This window comes from Rousettus aegyptiacus, unplaced genomic scaffold (genome assembly GCF_014176215.1).
Source record: "Rousettus aegyptiacus isolate mRouAeg1 unplaced genomic scaffold, mRouAeg1.p scaffold_m13_p_2, whole genome shotgun sequence".
Taxonomy (NCBI): Eukaryota; Metazoa; Chordata; class Mammalia; order Chiroptera; family Pteropodidae; genus Rousettus; species Rousettus aegyptiacus.
Window position 1 is genome coordinate 80,333,006 of NW_023416295.1, and position 21,574 is coordinate 80,354,579.

Here is a 21,574-nt window from a genome sequence, read left to right on the forward strand (position 1 = left end):
ATAATAATTTTATTCTAACATCCTATGTCACCTAGACCAAAAAAGTAGTAGTTTCAGCAAACATATTTATCATTCCCCAATAAAAAATGCAATACCCACAAAATTAACTAAAAGAAAAAAATGTTTAATTTTCTAATTTTGTTGTTCAAACAAGGTTGGAAGTCAATGCTTAGGTTACACCAAACCTTATAGTTCTACTTTTTAAAATTTTATTATTTGTTTGTTCACATATGTAAACAATATATACCTGAAGTAACAAGATGTACTAGAAAGTTTTCTCATTTTGTAATCAACTTTCTTGTTTTATGACCTTGGGAAACTTAGCTTCTAAGAGCCTCCCTTTTCTTTTCCATAAAATGGGAACTAAAATACCCATCTTAAAGATGAATATTAAATAGTAAGAAATAATCAATAAATGCTAGTTCCATTTATTTTTTTAATCAATGATGAATTGACTTTTAAAAAGATTTACTGGTGGCTTTATTAAATAGAAGCATAGTTTTGCTATAAGTTATTTGTAAAACTCAAAGAGCAATGAGTAGATTTATTTCAATTTACTTTTTAACAAATAGATCTTGCCTTTGAGTTTATCAAATCATGTATTTATGTTTAGGGCAAATAAATATACCCTGGGAAATTAAGAAACACTTTTTTTTTTCTCAATAACAAATAGTTTTTAAAAAGAAATCTTAGTAAGCATCTGAAAACTTCAAAGTTCTAAAATTTGCTGATGTGAAAATGAGAGAATACATGTATACAAGTGGCTGGTTGGTCAACAAAATCAGAAATGCTCTCAGTGGTAAAATAACTATAAGAAGCCTGTTTGACAATTAAAAAAAAAAAAAAAGTAAAGAAAAAATTCTTACATGTCCCTTTTATTCTTGTCTTTCCCAGTCTCTATTAGCACATTCATTAATCACCCGATGAGACACACACTGAACAGCTGGCCTGAATATCCTGTGAAGTCCTGGTATTTTCTTAATTGTCATTGGCCTGCAGAAATAGCCCAATGACATTCAGATCGGCGACAGTGAATGTTGAGGTACATTTCTCCATTTGTCTGATCCTCTGGGAATCATTTCTCTGAAGCTTGAAATAAACTGAGCTTTTCTGTTATAAGTGGTATTTGAGTTATCAAACTAAAATCAGCATAGGTTGGACTTGTCAAGAAAAACCTCCCAGCTTCAAAATCTAGGGTTCTTTTTTCATACTTAAATTTCTCATCTGGTAGCAGATTGGAAGGTTGTCAACCCCTATATAATTTTCACTTATTCTGAAAAAGAGGACTATTAACCACCTAATTCAAACTAATATTATCACTTTTTACAGAATTAATGAGGTGCTATAATTGCCGACACTGTTTACCTGCTACTCTGGGAGTATATTTCAAAGGCACACAAATTAGCTATTGCCAGCTTTATAATTTGTGTGTGACAACTTTAATTCCAAAGCATGTTTAATCAACAGTAACAGATGGGTGTGCGCCTGGTGGTTAAGTCATCGCCTTCACACTCCTGATAGCGATTTGTCCCACTGGCTCTGAGTTATAAGCTATTTAGCATAGTAAGTGCTAAATTACTGGTAAAATTCTCCATCTTTTTTGAACTATCAAGTTTCAGTATATTAAAATAATTATAATTACTGACATATATTGAGTATGTACTACATACTAAACACTATTCTTGTTTTAACTTAATGAATCCTCCAAAAAAAAAATTCCTCAAATTAGGTAATATTATTATTCCATTTTCCAGGTGGGGGAATTGAGCCTTGAAAGTCCAAAGTGACTTGCCAAGCGTTCCACAGCTCATAAGCAATAGGGTCAAGATTTGGACTCGAGCTCTTTGGCATCAACCTCCATGCTGTTAGCTACCATTACTGTGCTATACAATAAAACTCTCGTGATATTTTTTGTGACTGTTTACTGTAGTGGTGTTGAATTCTGCTGATAAAACTTTTATTCTCTGGCTTTTATTATAGGATCCATTTTTCTAACTCCTCATCACCAGCACCAGTCATAGGCACAGAAGACAGAAGTTTTTTCATTCAACAAATACGTTTTAACTCCGAGTAGTCAGTCACTATGTGAAATTTGAAATGACCTTTATCAATCTCAAATAGCAGTTCCTGGAAACTTTCAGGGAACCAGCTTGATGATGTCCATTCTACTTGCCATAGGTTCATTGGTACCTTCACCAAGGCAGCACAAATACAACCAACCCCCATAAGCCATCTCCTTCTAGAGTTTTGCACTGTAGGATAAATGGGAGCCAACAGGCTCAGATCTCCATCTCTGAAGTCCTCAGAATTAAGATGTCAAATCACACACAAGGAAGGGATGCCAAGGTTTAGGAATTTAGAGCACTTATTGATCTCTCCCTATCAAATCACGAATTCTCCTTCTCTCTACTTAAAGGGACAGTGTAAATTAAAGATATCTAGGCCCAGAGCCAGTGATTTTCAAAACTACTTTAAGCACTGGGATTATTTGAGAAACTTAAACAGTGATTTCAGCAGGTGTCCTCAAATACATGTCAATTATTCAAAACCTCTGGGAGTGGGGTCTGCACATCTGCCCCAATAAAAACCTCCTCAGATAATTCTCATGTATGGCTAGGCTTGAGATATCTGGCATTAGACTTCAAGCACAGAAGCTTCTGTAAAGTTTTTCTGAAGAAAAAGTTGTGTGTTTATATCAAATCCTAAAAATTCATGGGTAAATTGTCTGTAATAGTCATTTGTTAGGCACAAAAAGTTTAATCTAAAAAGGTTCTGGCCCCTACAATAATTCTGTAGTGTTTTGTCCATTTTAATTTGAAATGTGTTGTTAGAAAAATGACAACTGTGATGTGATCTGAACAGATACCATTTTTATTTCTTTGTAATTAACCCCAGGAAAGACCTTTATTCGTTTTTTTTTTTTTTTTTTTGGAAATATACAAGTATCTAGCTGCCAGACATAGTTTAATAGCCCTAGAATTAGAAAAGAATAAATTAGATTTTTTTTTCTTTTTTGTTCCTCTATGATAGTTGACTTTTTCACTTGGTTAACGAATAGCAGTTCTAAGAGGCTCAGGTTCATTGCCTGATCTTTCCAACTTTAGCTAAATTCTTTAAAACATAAGTGCGCATGCACGAATATATGTATACACACATACAAACACACACACATACATACCACATTATATCAGTATTGGTACAAAGGCAATTTAGAGACCCCTGGTTTATAAGTAAAGAAACACACATTATCTTTCAAATAGCTTGATTCACTTACAGCCACAAATGTAATATTAATTTTATAATTTAGACTTAAATAATTTAAAAGATTCATTGACAGTCACATATATGTTAAAAATACAACCCAAATGTAATTTTCAGTGTAACTTCTGTCAATTCAAATAACAAAACTAGCTGACCTACGGACTAAATTAGACTACAAGTTAAAATTATAATATAATTAATTCATTTTTTAAAAAACAAAATGTATCATGAAATTACTAGTTTTCACTGTGCCCTCAATACTTAAGTAAAAACAATGAAATGTAAAAATTAACTCTATTTGGTCACATGAGATCATGTTGTCTGTGTATATCCTTGCTACAGGACACTAAAATTTTTATTAAACTAAAGGGCGAAATATTACTTAAATGTGACGATAATATGAATTACATGATTCTCACAGTTTGTTGTCATTTTGTTAAGGATGAAAGGATGCCTTGATACGGATCTTTTGACTGTGTTTCCTCCCCACAGGGCCACCTTTACCTGTGTTTGACTGCACAAAGCCCTGCACGTGAAAGGGCCATGCTTGGTCTAATACTCTTCTGTCATGTCACACTCTTAGAATTCTTAATAATTATAAATAAGGGCCTATATTTTCAATTTACATAGGCCCCACAAATTATGTAGCCATCTTCTTACACATCTATTTTTTTACTCTTGTAATTACCAAGTTATTCTCCTGATGTCTCTGTCTAATATTCTTTGCTTATGCTCAAGATTTGATGGCATAATTTTACCCTTAATTTTCCCAGGACCAGGTCAACACTTACCTCTTCTTGCTCTGTGCTTCTAACCACTCTCAGTGTCCTCAACACCTCATAAACCTCAGGAAACATGACAACACATTTCTGTATCATGGGTCTAACCTGTAATATGTTCTGGATCTGCTCACACTTGCCCTCATCACCCACCCTACCAACTGATAAGAATCAAGCCATCAATTAAAAACTGGAAATTATTTTGCCAATTTGGTATACCTCATTCCTTAAGAAATGCAAAAAACAAAGTGACATACCTATTTGTTATATCTCCATCTCCTTTTTTCCGTGCATGCTCTTTTATAACATTACACATCACATTTAATCTTTATTTTACAGTTAGTATTCTTATTTCTTTGACAACACATTAAGAAACCATCTATGCCTGAAAATGCCTATTTCGCTCTCTCTTATACTCGTTCTATTAGCTGCAGTTTCAGAAGATGACACGTTCTTGCTATTTCCTCAAATTCTAGTCAGATGCTCCATTTCCAATTTTACTACGCAGATGGCACACATATGCAAAGTCATTCTAATGGTTCTGCCTATGAAAAGAAGCATATTTTCTCTTGTTAAAAAAGTAATTTCTTAAAAGTCAACCAGCTCATTGGATTTAGGTGATTGAAGTATCTTCAGGCTAACAAAATGACTTAATCAACACACACACACACACACACACACACACACACACACACACACACTTGCCAGTTGGGAAATTAATGGAGCCTACATTCAAGATGTTTAATATTTTCAGCCATGCTGGCAAATTGAGCTATCAAAAAGAGTTGCAAAAAAGAAATTTATGCCACGGCTATTTTATTAATATAAAGGAACACTTCAATATGCAAATAATCTCAAATTCAGAAAGAGTTTGTAAATATTTTCTCAAGGAAATCCCATAGAAATATATGTAGGAAAAAAGAGCAAATGGCAGAGAATACAGAAGTTCTGCAAATAATACCCAGGCTGCAAATGTGTTTTTATATCATTGACATAGCATTCAAAATAAAATATATTATTTACAAAATGTTTGACGTTTACTTTTTCTTGGACTATACACATTTATTTTTTACTCATCAAACTATGTATGTCATAGTATAATTATTTAAAACATCTTTTCTACTTTTACTAAACCTTTCAAAAAATAATCTTTATGCAAATAACCATGTATGCACATATATCTGAAATTATAACATTGTTATCTGTAGAGTCAGTTTCTATTATGAAAACTTTAAAATTACACGTTTTCTAGAACTTCCATTTATTTGTGTGTGTGTGTGTGTGTGTGTGTGTGTGTGTGTATTATCTGAATGCTCAACTACTCAAACACTCTGATATATTATAAAAGTATTTATTGCTAAAATGGTTTAATTAAATGATTTGAACAAGTCACAGTTAATTTAAAGACAGCTGTTGAGCACTTCACATTGGTTTTATCAGGATACATGGGACAATTCTCTAGAAAAAGACACTCACTTATCTCCATTATATTGTTGTCTATATCTCTCAAGTTCACAATTATCAGCCATACTCTGATTATAGGGGCAGCAAATAACATGACTCCAAGCATTATTTTAATGGCAAGCTTTGGTTAATTTTTAATTGATATGTTTCTTCTACATGGGCACACAATCAAGGATGTGGCTAATCTGACTAACTTGCTTAACTATTATTTACCAAACTGGCTAAAGCTTTATTTGAATATTGAAACTTCAGTGGAGGGACAGTTTAATAAGCCATGTAAGGTGAGGAGTGAAAGAGTATATCAGAAATAATAATAATAATGTTTACTTTTAATTTATGAGCTATTTTGCTGATAAAGAAATGTTTGTTTACATTTTAAGACCTCTATGAAAACAAGATCAACTTATGTGTGTGACTTGATTTTTCCTTTAAGTGAATCTGGGAAAGCAAAACAAAGCAGTAAATCCAGAAAGAAAATAGAATCACTAGCTACATGCCACTGAGGAACTGCTTTACCAGTCTACTCCTGATTATATAAAATTGTCAGCTTCCCAAATATACCATCTCTGCTCACTGAATATTGTTTTCATCAATGGAAATAAATAGGGTTGCCATAAAGACTAAGTAGGTTTCTATGTGTATTATTTGTAACACTGGTACACACTTTTTTTTAAGACTAACGACACCATTATCTAGCAGTCCAGTAATAAAGCTTAACCTCTTTGCTGTTTGAAGATTTGAGAATTTCAAAAAGCAATTTATTAGAATTAAATTTCTAAAAGAAAAGGGACACACTTTTGCTCCCTTACTTATTATATGACATGTTCTTTAGTTTATCCTCTGTGGTAGTGCATTTTCGACATTTGAGTACCATTTGCATTGGCAGGATATTTTAAATGCACGTGCCAATGTGATGAATACGAATATGATAATGATTGAGCAGTGAGATTTCATTCTCATATTTAAAATATATACATTTACATAGCATATACTCTGCATTTATTATTTCCATTTTAGTAAATACCTTGCATAAATTTAAACACACATACATGCACAAGAGGTGTCAGAATGCATTTGGCAGGTTCTATTTATTCTTTATGCTCACCTATTACAAACATTCACAAAGAAGATGAAGAGAATTACCCTGGTTTAATTTCTGGACACATTTGTTTACAATGTATCTTGTTTGAGTTTGTTATCCTCACCACATGTAATAAAATAATTCAACATGTGTCACATTACGCTAGTGAATAATTATAAGACAGCATGACAACTCTATAATTTCCTGGTAATGAAGAATAAAAACAAGTAAAACAGTAGAAAAACAGAGCAGAAGAGAATTTGAAAATATTCTCTTTCTGATAAACATGGGCACTTCATAATTTTATACATTTAAATTCATCACACTTATTGATTTTATATTAGTTCTAGGAACTGTGGATCTTCAGAATTGAATATCCTTAAGGAGATTATAATCAATTAAATAGTATTGAATAATTTTAAATTGGCTAAAAGTTAGGCTTTATAGATCCAGTGTAAACCACCAGGATATGGAGACTTTAGTGTAAGGTCATAAAAAAGTTCTTTTGGAAGAAGGTGGTGTTTTAGTTTTTCTTGCAGGGTAAGTGGGATGAAATAGAGATGTCAATGAATGACAACATAATTATTTAATATCTATCCTCTCGGTTAAACTCTAAGATCTTTGAACATGGATATATATCAGTCTTATCCTTTCATGTTTTCTCATTGCCTGGCATAAAGTAGATGGTTAATAATATTTGTCAAATAGACAGAGAAAATATAATGGGTTGTATTTTTATGTCATTAGTCAAGACAGAGATTCAGTAAAGAATTTTTAAGAAAGTAGCAAAATTTGTAGGATAGAAAGTTTAGAGCCTTTGATTGCTGAAGATTTAATTAAATATAACTCCCAGATTTGAGGTTGGTGCTAATTAACATTAGAATAAACAGGGAGGCAGAAGAAGTTTGTCTTGAGCCCATAGGAGAAAAATTTAAGTTTATGACATGTTGCATTTAGCAATTAGCTCATCATACATGACAAAACATCAGGTCAATAGTTTGAAATTCAGTGCCAGATACCAGAAATATCTAGTTTTTACAGAGTTCTGTAAATTCAGATAGATATATAGATGAAGATAGATGATAGATAGATAATAGATGATAGATAGAGAGAGAGAGAGAGAGAGAGAAATGCTGATACTATCGTTCAGTTTAGAGACTGGTATAAATATATGTGTATATATGTATACATACACACACACACACACACACACACTGTTGAATTGTACACACGTATATCCTGTAAGGTTTAGAAATCATGTAGAAAGAGATAATAATTAGATCTGAAGGCATGAATAAATTTTTAAATAATAAAAATTGTTTAGAAAAAATATAATAAATTTGAATAAAATTAAATTTAAATTTAAATTAGAATAAAATTTATAAATGATTATTTTAACATGAATTAATTTTAATAATCAATATCATACTACATATAAGTCAAAATACTATAAAGAACATGTAAATATGTTATACTTTTATAGAATTAAAAACATTTTTGCTATTTTGAACTGTGGCTTTTTATGTTTAAGTCTAGACCAAAAAACTAATATGGGGGAGAAAAATAAAAATTAATTTTCTCCTGACAGTTACAGTTGATATTTCTTATTACCAGTTATTTAGTTTATTGATTTAGCTTCATTCAAATTGTTTTCAGCCTGTCATACTAGCAAATATGTGATATTTTAATTACTATCTTTTCCTCTTTATTAAGTAAGCGCCCTTATCCAATGATTCCTTATGTAAGAAATGCTCCACCATGTCAAGGAATAATAATGTGTTCAATAAATATATCCACATATTATAAAATGCTACTTCAAGGCAAAAAGAAGACTTTCAAGAGGTACTTGTCCTATCATATGTAGAACACATACTTACTAAATTGTTGTTGAATGAATTAATGAAAGGAAAAGGTGGAAGAGTTGCAGGATGGTGAAACAGACTCCTCTAAGGCAGAGTGCAAAGGAAAGACCTAAAAATCAAGGTGGAGTAGACACCGAGAAAAATCCTCTCTTGATACAGCTCCCACACTAAACACAAGGTATCATTAGATAAATGTGAAGATGGGTGCCCAGAGGACAATCATAGCAGCAAGTCTCAGACTCAACCCAATTCCTGAATAAATAAAACCATGTCCCCATAACAAAGGCAAAGTATATAAAAGGCCCATTTTCAGGCGTAAAATCTATTTGCCTCAGTCACTACCGTTCCATACAAGAGATCTGGATTTAAAGAATAAAGGTTCTAGGCATATAAAAAGACACAATAAAAACAAAACAAAACAAAAACATACTGCCAAGAGACAAAGCAATCAACTAAACAAGACTTACCTATTACACAAATGTTGACACTGTCTAACAAGAAATTAAAAATATATAATTACTAGTTTGAAGGCACTAATGGAAAGGTAGAGAAGAACAAGATCAGATGGAAAATTTTAGCAGAGATATCAAAACTACATAAACAATTGGAAATAAAATAAATGAAAAACACAGTAATGGAAATACAGAATGCCACCAACAGGTTTTTCAGTGGACTCAATTCAGACAAGGAAAGAATAGTTAATTTGCAGATAAGTAAACAGAAGCTAACCAAACAGAAAGATGTAGAAAATAAAAGATAAGAGACCACAAAGAGCTGTAGTACACTATCAAATAGTCTAATATGTTCATAATTTGAATACTAGAAATGAGAAATTAGAAGACAGATTGACAGAATAAATATTTGAAAAATTGAAGGGAAACAATGTTCTAAAAATATAGCCAGATGCCAAATCATAGATTTAAAGGCTTCACGATGAGCAAGCATGGTGGCCAGGACATGGAAGTAAACCAAGTGTCCTACAATAGATTGGATAAAGAAGCTATGGTACATATATACAGTGGAATATTACTCAGTCATAAGAAGAGATGAAATACCACAATTTGAGATGACATGGATGGACTTTGAGATAATCACGCTAAGTGAAATATACCATACAGAAAAAGTTGAAAATCACATGATATCACTTACATGTGGGATATAAACCTAAAAGCAGCAAATGAATAGGACAAACAAACAGAGACTAATGGACATGGACCAGAGAGGAGGGAAGAGGAGGAAGGTAGATGGGGTAAATGGGCTCAAATATGTGACAGAAAGAAATTTAGCTATAGGCAGTGAACACACAGTGCAATACATATGCCTTACTGTTGAATTGTACACCTGAAACTTACTGGATTTTGTTAACCAATGCCACCATAATAAAAATTAAATAATTAATTAATTTAAAAAAAATTTAATGTAAACAAAAATAAAAAATAAAGACATAGAATGAAAACAAAAAACAATCAGCAAGCAAAGTAACCATTATATGATTTTTGTAAGTTTATATCATTTCGACAGTAGATATCTCAGTTACAAACCTTTTTCTCCCTAGCCTCACATAAAACTTCTTTGCCCTTTAATGCTCTAAGAGCATTCAGATTACATTCCCAAGGCTCCCTTGACAGCTGGCTTCTGGTTAGTTTCTGCCAATAAGAGGCACTAACAGGAGATCATATGGCGCAAGAAAGGGAGATACCATTTTCTTTCTTTTTGTGTCTGGCAGCATTTCTAGATGTGTACATCTGTTAAGAATTTCTAATTTTAACTACAGGACTCAACTTTCTTTGTTTCAGCAAAGTAGGCTCCAGCCCTGTAATTCCAGTCCTGGCCATCAGCCACTCCTCACCTTTGAAGGCTCTGATACCTTCTCACTTTAGTTACCCAGCTGGGTTGTAGGGGTGGGTAGCTGCTGCCTATTATAGATACTAATATCTGACTTAAATCATTGCCCACTTTTCTCTCTTCATACTCCCAACACATGCAACCAGTTTTCTTTACAGTAACTTCAATTTTCCTGAAAGGACACTAATAAAGAAAAAAAGGGAGGAGGGGGGGCACAGGGTTAACAGGTAACTGTCTTCTATTGCTAGTTCAAGTATATGTTATTAAAACCAAATCCAAATTTATATAATTTTACAAATACATCTCTGAGTAAGAGACAAACATTAAAATTAATCATAATTTATAATGTAAACATGTACTTCTATTTATAGAAGAAATATTAGTCAAAATACTTAGTACACTACTAAAGACATGCATTATCGTTAATGTGTGTTTGCAGAAAAGCATGCAAACATCCACATCCCTGTTTGAAAATTTTCAAACTGACAGGTGGAAAATATCCTGTGATAAACCTCTAAACACTCACACTAGGAAACATTTAAAGAAACTAATTCTGATTGAGTCTCTTGTTTTGGCTGGAGTTTACATGTGTGTTTGATTTTATTTAACTCCATAGCTCAATACATTTCTAGAGGAATATATTCCAATCTTCTTTACAGAGACTAAGAGAAATGATGCGGCTTTCTTCAATGTAAACCAAATTCTTCTACGTGACTGCAAATTTCATTTTGCTTCCATTATACCATTGATTTTTGATTAGTTTCCTTTAACTTTTTTTGGCTTTGGATGAACCATTCTCTAGACCAATAATGTGGAAATATTGTATAAAGCTCATATAAACTATAAAATTTAGAACTACTGTTTAAATATGGTTAACCTGAGCCACTTGAGGCCATTTAGATTTTAAATTTAAGTCAATAAGAATTAGGTGAAATTAAAAATTTAGTTCTTGATTAGCACTAGGCACACTTGAAATGCTCAATAGCTATATGTAATTTATGATTACAATATTGACTAGCATAGTTCTAGACTTTTGACATCATCATAGAAAATGCTATTGAACAACATTGATTTAGAATATAAAATATTTACAAAGAAGAATTAAACACATGCTGCATGCTGTCTAGAATTAATTCTGTCATTCCTAATGTTGCTCTTTAACGCATTTAAAGGACATGTCAAAGAATTCTAGTTTCCAAGTGATAAAGTAACAAAGAATAAGATCTTTAGGCCAGATGTTCACAAAACTTAAAATCCAATATTGCATCAGGATTGTTTGAGCATATTGACAAATAGACAAATGGAGTAGTTAGTACTCAGGTACCATTTCCCAAATTAGAAACAACAAATAAAATTTAGAAAAAAGATTAACACATACAAAAAAAGCAGTGTTTAGAATCCATGAAATAATAAATATCAATCATTGTCTTAATGAAATAAAAATAATAATCAAAATCGCTTCACTGAAAAAGTAAGAAAACTCTGAGAATGTTAAAACTCATCTTCAAATATGCTACATGGAAATCATGCCTGAGAAGGAAAATCATAGTGAATGGTACTTTAAAAGGACTGATCAACTCTTAACGTGAACAAAAACAGCAGTAAAAATCCACCATTTTTATCTAGCAATAAGTAACAATATGTGGTTTGGCAGCAAAAACGAGAGATGGGAAAGTTATTAGCCACACCCAAGCAGCACCAAGGGCAACAAGAATGATTCTTGTCACTCGCACTCACACAGCCACTCATACACTGTGGAGCAAGTGATACATCTCACCACCTCCAGGGGACAAATTCCACTGCATGGGGATAGCAAACAACTTAGCAACCAATGCCTATCACCAAAAAGAGCAGCTGTCCCAGAAAGTCAACCCACTGTGTGGCTTGCAGGTCCAGAGGTTACCAAAAAAAAAGACAAGACTCACACAGGCGCTAGATGGGACAACAGCTTAGAAGAGACAGAGAAAGATTAGCTTTTATAGTGAGCTTTGGTCCCTTGTGGCCAGAAGGTTTCACCACGTAGGCAGTGCAGAGAAATGATCTCAATGCACCCATTCTGTGCTGCAGGCAAAGGACTGCATTCACTCTCCACCAGAAACAGATGTAGCAGCAGGTTAGCCAGATGCCGTACAATATGTAGTGAGTCACAACAAGTATACATCAAATCTAGAACAGGGAAAGACATCCCCAAACAAGACAAGATGCCCATCACAGGCTGTGAGGCTCTCTATCTCCATGTAAGGAAGTGTTCCAGATCCAAGACATGCTCTTTTGCAACTGTGCAAGGGTAACCGGCTGTGCACCAATGCCTTGCCTATAAGCTGTTTCATAAACTGGCCCCTCTTTTTTCTGTTTCTTAGTTTCTCTGTATATGTTATAGAACAATAATATTGTGAGTATTTTTAAAGAACTCATAGGGTTATTGGGAGAACAGATAAAAATATTGGCTACAAGAAAACTTGAAATTTTCAAACCAGGTGTTGCTATTTAAATACAAGCTGTTATGTAAGTCCAAACTTTAAATTTGGCAATTTCTTGCTAAGAACATAAATACATAGAAAGTATGGTGACAGAATTGGACCTAGTCACCATTGACTAATATGTCTGCTCTCCTGATTCTTATCATACCATCAGGGACTTCCACCCGAAAGCTGCTTGCACGATAAAATAGCTAAAATGATGATTGCATTCATTATAAGCAGAGTTATTCTGTGAAAATATGGGAAAATTCCCATGAGAAAACAGAGATTCAGGAAAAAAAATATTTAATATCTATTTTTCTTTCATAAATATTGCCTCTAAAAGTAGAAAATTAGCAAGGTAAGTCACAGACTACAAAATAAAGGCCTAATTTTGGCAGGAAAATATAGGTTTATCCACTAAGGAAAGTGAATGTCATTATGTATCTTGAAAAATTAAACCAAAATGACAACTCCTTGGAACAAGCTCAAAATGAAATAAACCATTTTGTAATCTGGAGACTTCAGTTCTTCTCCAGAAACTACCTCAAAAAGCTCTGTAACTTTGTGCAAAGCAAATAACCTCTCTAATTCTTAATCACTGCTCTAATTAGAAAAAGTCCTCAGTAGAATTTTTCTGCTTTCTTTTTCATTCCATTTTTTGAACTGGATAATAGCAATTAAATCTATTATCAATCATGCTATTCCTTCCTTCTGCCAGTTCATATCTGCTAGTCTACCTTTCTAGTGACATTTTCATTCCAATTATGTCATATATTCCAACAACAGAATTTTTATTTGTTCATCTTTTTATTTCTATGTCGTTAATGGTATTCTGTATATCAAGAGACATGACTCCCTTACTTTATTTCTTTAAGCATAGTTTCCTGTCTTTCTTTGAACATATTAATAATAGCTAATTTTAACTCCTTTAAGTTCGACATCTTGGCTTTCTCGGGGACAGTTTCTACTGACGCTTTTCTTTCTCTTTTATAACGTTTATACTTTCCTATTTCTTAATATGTTTCATAAACTTTTGTTAAAAATTAAATACTTAAAAGGATAAAATATCGCAACTCAGATCTCTCTCCTACCTAGATTTATTGTTTTTGTTGCTGCTACTTGTTTATTTAGTGACAATCCTGAATTAATTCTGTAAAGTATGTATTCTGTCATGTGTGGCCACTGAAGCCTTTGTTTTTTTAGTTTTCTTTGTGATCATAACAATAAAACATTGTTATTATGATTCTTAAATCTTGATTCATAAATCTCCTAGCATTTGATTAGGGATTGTGTGTGTGTGCGTGTGTGTGCATGTGTCCATTCAACATTCCAACAGTTTACAATTCTGCTTATCCCTCACTTCCTACTTGTGCAGAGCTTCAAGATCTTCCAAAGGTGAGAGAGTAGTTCTTATCAATTCTTTCTTGGACACATGCCTGAACCTCTAGATTTTCAGGTATATATTGCAGCATTTTCAAAACCCTCTGTAGATATCTTATTCCTAACTTCTTTTAAGATTTTCGGTCCGCCTCCTGTTTGCCATGGTTATTGCTACCACAGATAACTATGACATTAAATTACTGTCACTGTTTTTGCTGTCGTTGTTTGAAAAGTGCCCTGGAGAAATGACCTTTCACACTGAGCAAACTCCAAGTCAGGGTATATAAAGACAAATACTATGACAAATGCTTGGATTTTCCAAGGAGCTTCCACACAACACAGGTCAGGTAATGTCAGTTCTCTGGGTATTGGGCTTTGGGTGAACTCTGATTTTACTGATATTTGGCCAATTTTCTTGAGTAAATAGTTCTTGGAATATTACTTTTGGTAAATTCACAGATTACTGAAAAATTAAATTTTGATACATTGTCCAAGCATGGTTGTTTCTTTTATTGAGGAATATAGTTTAGGAGTTCTCAATTCCATCATTCTAAGATTATTTCTTTTCTTGGCGATTTAGGAAATAGGGGCTATTTTGTTGTTGTTGAGTTTCATATGGAAGCTAAGATTATTAGGTGATTCTGCATCTTAATAATAAATATTAGGCAGAAAAATGAAGTACTAGAATTGCCATTGTTAAAGAAATAATAATAATAACTCATGTTATATGTGAAAGGGGGATATTTAGTTACGTTTGTGATTGCAGAATTTCCTCTCTGTATTGTTTCAGACGTGATCCTCTCTCTTGTTAAATCATGATCACACACTGGCCTTTTTTGGGTTATTATTTATGTTTTAAGAAAGTTATTTATGTTCACTTAAGGACACTTTGGCCTAGCTGACAGCATTTAGCTGAAAAATGACAAAGCTGTCTTCCTTCTTAAAAGCTGCGAAAATGTTTTTCTCACTGCATTGGATTACACAATGGTCACTATTGCCATTCCTTCCTTTCCACTATTTTTGAGAGTTCTGCCATGATTTTCTTCTAAAAGTTAGCAATATTATTTCCTCTTTTGTTTAGTTTTCAGGGTTCTTCCTTCATTCAGATTGGCTAAAATATTCTATAAGACTAAGTTTATTAGAAGTCCTGCAGTTTCTGTTTACTTAATTACAGAATTAGAAATAAAAAAAAAAAAAAACTTTTCCATTTTCCTTCTTTTCCTTTTCCCACCAAATTGTACTCCCCCTTAGTCTATTCTTATATTTTAAAGTAGAAATATTAAATGTTTTTATCATATTAAATAAGTAGAAGCTGGTAAATCAAATAAATAGGCCAGATTACTGTGATGGCAGTAGTACGTAGCTTTCTACTCTAAGACTTTGAGTTTACTGGGGTTAAGTGGAGAAAAAATTAAAATTTAACCTGTAAATTTTTTTGGATCTGAAATTTACCTTATGATTTTAACTTCTACAAAATAGAAATCCGTATGAAATAACACTTCAGAAAAAATGAAATTTATTTATGCAAAATCAGCAATAATTTAATCAATAAGTCCTTTGAGAACAAAGTCTCCTTATATTCAAAGAAATATGCCTCTCTTTAGGGTCGATTTAATTTTGGTAAAGTTAAGGAGGCTATAATTATAGTGTCTTCTCTCTTAAATGGGAGGTCAACTTTGAGTTCAGCTTAATGAGTAAGATCACATTTCTAACAAGGTTACAAAGAATGGGATATGAGATTCTTAGGTTATAGTTAGTGGCTGATCTATTCTTAAGTGAAGAGTGATATGCAATGAGGCGTTACTGCCCTATTGTGTTACAGCATTCCCCAATTATCTCAGTCTTAAAAAAATAAAGACAAGATTCAGTGTTGAGAGTTTCAAGTTATAGTTTACTATTTAATAAGCACATACAATGGGCCAGACAAAATGCTAGGCATTTGGCACATTATATCACTCAATCATTGCTACAACTCATTGAAGTAAATTAGAAATCCCAATTTTATACAATATAACTTACAGAGAGTTTAAGCGATACAGTTGAAAATTTTGATCTGGCAAATAATGTAGCTATGATTCAAAGTTACAGTCTCATTCCAAATTCCTTACATCAAAATAGTCTGGCAATTTCCATCAAGAGGCAGTTTCTATTAGAACTATAAGGATAACAAACAATTCACACGGGGATATAGAAATCAGAGGCTCAGCCTGGCTGATCTGACATCAGAGTAGTTTCTAGTTGGAGGATGGAGCATCAAGGATTAAAATTAACCTATGAGCAAATGATCAAGAAGTAGTAACGAAGATCACAATAGAGACAGCAAAACTTCTTGCTAGGTGAAGGAGTTAAACATAGGGCACAGAAGTAATAGATAAGGAGGTGAACAGCCTCAAAAACAATGAAGCAATGTGTAAAAGAAGAAACAAACTGAGAGAATCCAAGGTGAATTAAGTTCCATAGACTTATGTTTCAGGTTCATTGCACATGTTTTGTGATGGTAGATTGATGAGTAAAAAAGTGTCAAATTTGGAAGAATACAATTCATGACTAAATGAACATTGAGAGAAATTATCTTCTGAATTGAATTAATTGAATGAGCTTAAGTTATTATGAATTTTGATTCTTTGTTACAAAATTATCATGCTTTTTTGAAAAATTGGAGAGAGAAGCATTTCATAGATTCTTTTTGCAAAGTGTTCAGCAAATTTTTTTCATAAATTGTTGAAGTAAGCAAATCTCTCTCTACCTCCTTCCTACCCTTCTTTTTTCCCTCCCTTTCTTTCTCTCTCCCTTCGTGTCTGAATAATTTAAGACAACCTGATTTACTTTAACTAATTTTCTTAGTTACAAAATAAATGCAATTAACAAGTACAATAACTCAAATTGAGAGACTCCATGAAAAATTTGTGACATATAGCTTTTCAAAACCATAATCTAAACATTCCTGAAATTTGCAACTATGTGCTCTCTTCTGGATAAGCAATATGGTTCCACAATCTACTCTGATGTTAGCAGAAGGCTTGTACCAGTGAATTTTTGAAATTCACTGGAAATTTTTATCAGTAAAAAATACTAAAACATGTAGTGCTTTTCAGTAATCATCTTAGTGTCAGGTTAACATTCAGCCATGTTCATATTTTTAAAAAAAACCTGAGAGATCAGCATGACAGCTGAATAAATGTATAGGAAGCAAAATTGGTCGAGGAAAACATGAATCTGAGATTATTCTGACCAGCAGAGGTTACAGAAATTTATTTTCCATGGTAATTTCTGTCTATACTGAACTATTTTTTAAAATTGTTGGACAATGGTTCTCAGTATATTTATACTTTGGGTTCATTTTAAGGATAGTTTTTTATAGTTTTAAGGTTTTTTTTTCCTAAATGGTATGGATAATTGAAATGAATATTTAATAATTAGTAAATATTTACTTAAAAATATTACTTATAGATAGAATCTCCTTTTCTTTCTACTCTACTTGAGATGAATTAGCTAGAGTAGGAAGAAAAAAGGAATGTAAAATTAATAAAAATGGATTGCCTATCTTGTCTAAGGAAATAATAGGCATCCACCATGTGTATAATTTGAGAGCTGATAAATGGATTCCTTCAACGTTCTTTAGTTCACCAAGGTGACTAAAATTCTAAGCATTCATTGAGTCATGCACTCCTAGAATTAGATATGTTCAGTGACTTTAGAAGTCCATCAATCCATCTTCTTCATTTTAACATTGAGAAACCAGAGGTCAGAAAAGTAATTTTCATAGGTCATATAACTAATCTGTAGCACAACTAATCCATCAATTAAATATTACCAACTCTCATTATTGTATTCTGTAAGTACATGACACCAACAAAGTAGTTATTTGTTAAAGCAAAATCTATTATACTCGTTTTCCCCCCAAAGGGCTAATATTACTATTTTCTACTCCTTGTCACCATTTCTTTTGTTACAATTTAATCTTATTTAAATATATTCTACTAATATCTCAAGATGTAACTAATATTTATCCTGGTTTATTAGGTATTCTATTATGTATGCCAACTCTCTCAAACATAGTTAGTATAAACATCCATATATGTTTGGTAATATATCTCATTTGCTATTTATCAAACATCACCAGATGGCATCTTTTGAACTGTCATCTTCCAATTTTGTTTAATTATGCTTATAAATTTGCCTTGACTTTAAAATAAAATTATAAGACACAAGGAGTTAGAGTCTGTGTTACGTCTTTGTGGTCACATGCTAAAGGCAAGAAACTGAAGGTCTAGGGTTAGGAAATTTCTCTGGTTGTAATTTGATTGTAATTAGGTTCTTGAGATTAGATTGAAAACAAGCAAAACTGGATTTAAGGAGCTTTCCAGTCCGGCACTCACCTAGAAAGAGGTCTACTCAGTTTCAGCGCGAAAATTGTGAAGCTCAATAAAGGCAAGAAGACGGAAGTGTTCGAATCCCGCATCTCCAAGGTGCTCAGTGAGCTGGAGATGAACTTGGACCTCAAGGCCCACTTATGGGAGCTGATTATAACTGCAGCCAAGGAAACTGAAGTCGATGGCGGTTGGAAAGCTATTATAATCTTTGTTACTATTCCTCGACTCAAATCTTTCCAGAAAATCCAAGCCCAGCTAGTATGCAAATTGGAGAAAAAGTTCAGCGGGAAGCACACTGTCGTTATTGTTCAGAGAAGAATTCTGCCTAAGCCAACTCAAAAAAGCCATACGAAAAATAAGCAAAAGCATCCCAGGAACTGCACTCTCACAACTGTGAACGATGCGATCCTGGAGGACATGTCTTTTCCCAAGTGAAATTGTAGGCAAGAGAATCAGCAAGAAATTGGATGGCAGCTGGCTCATAAAGGGTCATCTGGATAAATAAAACACAGCAGAACAATGCGGAACACGAGGTTGAAACTTTTTCTGGTGTCTTTTAGGAGCTCACAGGCAAAGATGTTAATTTTGAATTCTCAGAGGTTCAGTTGTGAAGAAAAAACGACTGAATAAAATATCATTCCAAAAACAAACAGACAAAAACACTGGATTTAGGGAAGATCAAGTAGATTTAATTCATCTAATTCTCAATATATTTTACATCGACAGGTGATAAATTGGACAAGAATTGATACAAATATGGACTGATTAAAAAATTAAATAAAAATTTTAAAAAATCATAAGGCACACAAATAAAACTGTATTCTAGCTAGGCATGTCTTACTCAGTATAAATGCACAGGAATACAGCATAAAGGAAATTTCTGCTAGATTAAGCACTTTTTAAATCATTATATTAAGTACAAAGCATTATAGTAACATAATACTTTATCACAAACAACCTAATTAGGATCAATTTTTGACACATTTAAGATATGAAAATATTTATATTTTGATTCACAGAAAGCCTTAAAATTTTACAATAAAAAACTAAACATCTGAGAGAAAAATTGCCAAAGAATATGAACAAGAGAGCCATATAATAAAAAAATACGAATGGTTAACTATTATATGAAAACATTCAGTCTCTCATGTATTCAAAAAATTACATAATTTACCAATAGCTTGCTGATAAAAATAAATTATTACTAAGTCCATGAAAGTTCATTTGGCAGAATCTATCAAAAAAGTCTTAAAATGGTCATATCTTTTCATTCAGTAATTCTATTTCTATGAATTTTCCCTAAGGAAATAATCGAAGATGTGCATAAAGATTTTAGGGTAGTGGTATTCATATCAATATTCTTAATAATATGATGTTAACCTATATCATTATCATCAAAAACATAATCATGTTTTTAATGGAAATATTTAATGATGTGGAAAAATAGGATCATATAAATTTGAGTGAAAAATGTTGATATATGAAATTGTAGAGACTGTTATTCCAACTGGGTACATGTGACTATACTGGCAGTAACTATACTTTTATGTCTGTATACTTCATGTTTCCTAAACCTGTTAAAGTTAAAATGTTACTTTAATTATGAGGAATAATAATTATAAAATTTTAAATTGATAGAATTAGTTCTATTGTGAAAATATTGTAATTTTAGCTGTTAAGCATTTATGTAAATTTAAATCTAAATGAATTTTGTAGCTTAAGAATATATTAGAAAAATAGAATATTAAATAATCTTATAAGATAAATTCATTTTCTTTTGACTTCCCAATTTTTAGACTCCATAAAGACCACTCTGTACTTTTTTTTTAAATGTAGAGAATAAGAAATTATTTTGTCACAATTATTTAGCTACACTTTACATATCTTTATGACCTAAATTAGAACTTACATTTAACATATTCTTATCACTTATTTATTTTTGAGCCATTTCTTAAATTGAGTTACTTTCCTTGGTGGTTAATAACTCCATATGTTGAGTTTTTGGTAGGCTGTTGCTAAGAGAACAAGTTCTCATTAAATATTAAGAGTGGTTTATTAATTAGATATCAACCCTCACTCATCTCCATGATCCACCAACTTACCCTCTACCTGGAACAAGGATAAGCCTGAAACTCAAGCAAGACTGAATCTCCTGGATATTGTCAAATGGATTAAATATGTGGAAGTGATCTTTTAAAAGACTAAATTTGAACCTCACCTGTGAAAGGCAATATATATTAGACAAAAAGTAAGGGCTTCAAATTAAATATTGTTTTACCTGTCTTTTAGTAGCTGTATGAGCTTAAGTAACTTAATTAAGCTTTCTAAGTCTCAGTTGTCTCATCCATGAAGTAGGGATAATAATACCTTCCACAATGGGTTGTTATGAATGTTAAATCTCATATAAGCTATAGTGTCTAACATTGATATCTGCTGCATCACACTTTTATCATTTTGAATTCTTAAAGTAATTATATCTCTGTATTTAGATGGACAAAGTGGCCAAAACCGATGTGAAAATTTTATTTTTTAATTACTTTCAGAATATTTGAGAACTTGATATTTAGATAAATTACAAATACCACTTTATACTATATAGTGTATAGAAATTCTCAATTGGTTATCAAAAGTTTCATTACTTTTTTTTTTGGAGAAAAAAGTGAGCATTAAAAATGTGTGCTGAAGGAAGTCAGATATTACATAAACAGGTCTCTTGAGCAACTCACAAAATAATGTTACATTCTGACAAGAGAAAAACATACTTCCCTGCAGTCTCAATGAACATGTCAGACAAGCTTAGCTTAGCATCAGCATATTTTCTTATCTCTCCATGCCACTTTTAATCATGTAAAATCTGCTTCGATATTGATAAATACTTTAGGTCACAAAGTACAAAATGGAACATATAAAATACAGACAACTCAAAAAAAAAAAAAAAGCAGAACCAATGTTTTCCACAGTGAGATTCATCTTTTTTACAAGTTTCTGAAGAGCATGCTGTAAATTTTTAACTAACTAGCCACTGGAGTAATATTTCCTAGCAGCATTTACAGAGTAAAAGGTAGTG

General features: G+C 32.3%; 1 pseudogene; it reads left to right on the top strand.

Annotated features, from left to right (window-relative positions):
• The first annotated feature begins 12,493 nt into the window (after window positions 1-12,493).
• Window positions 12,494-19,118, top strand: LOC107520459 (annotated as a pseudogene).
• The last annotated feature ends 2,456 nt before the right edge of the window (window positions 19,119-21,574 follow it).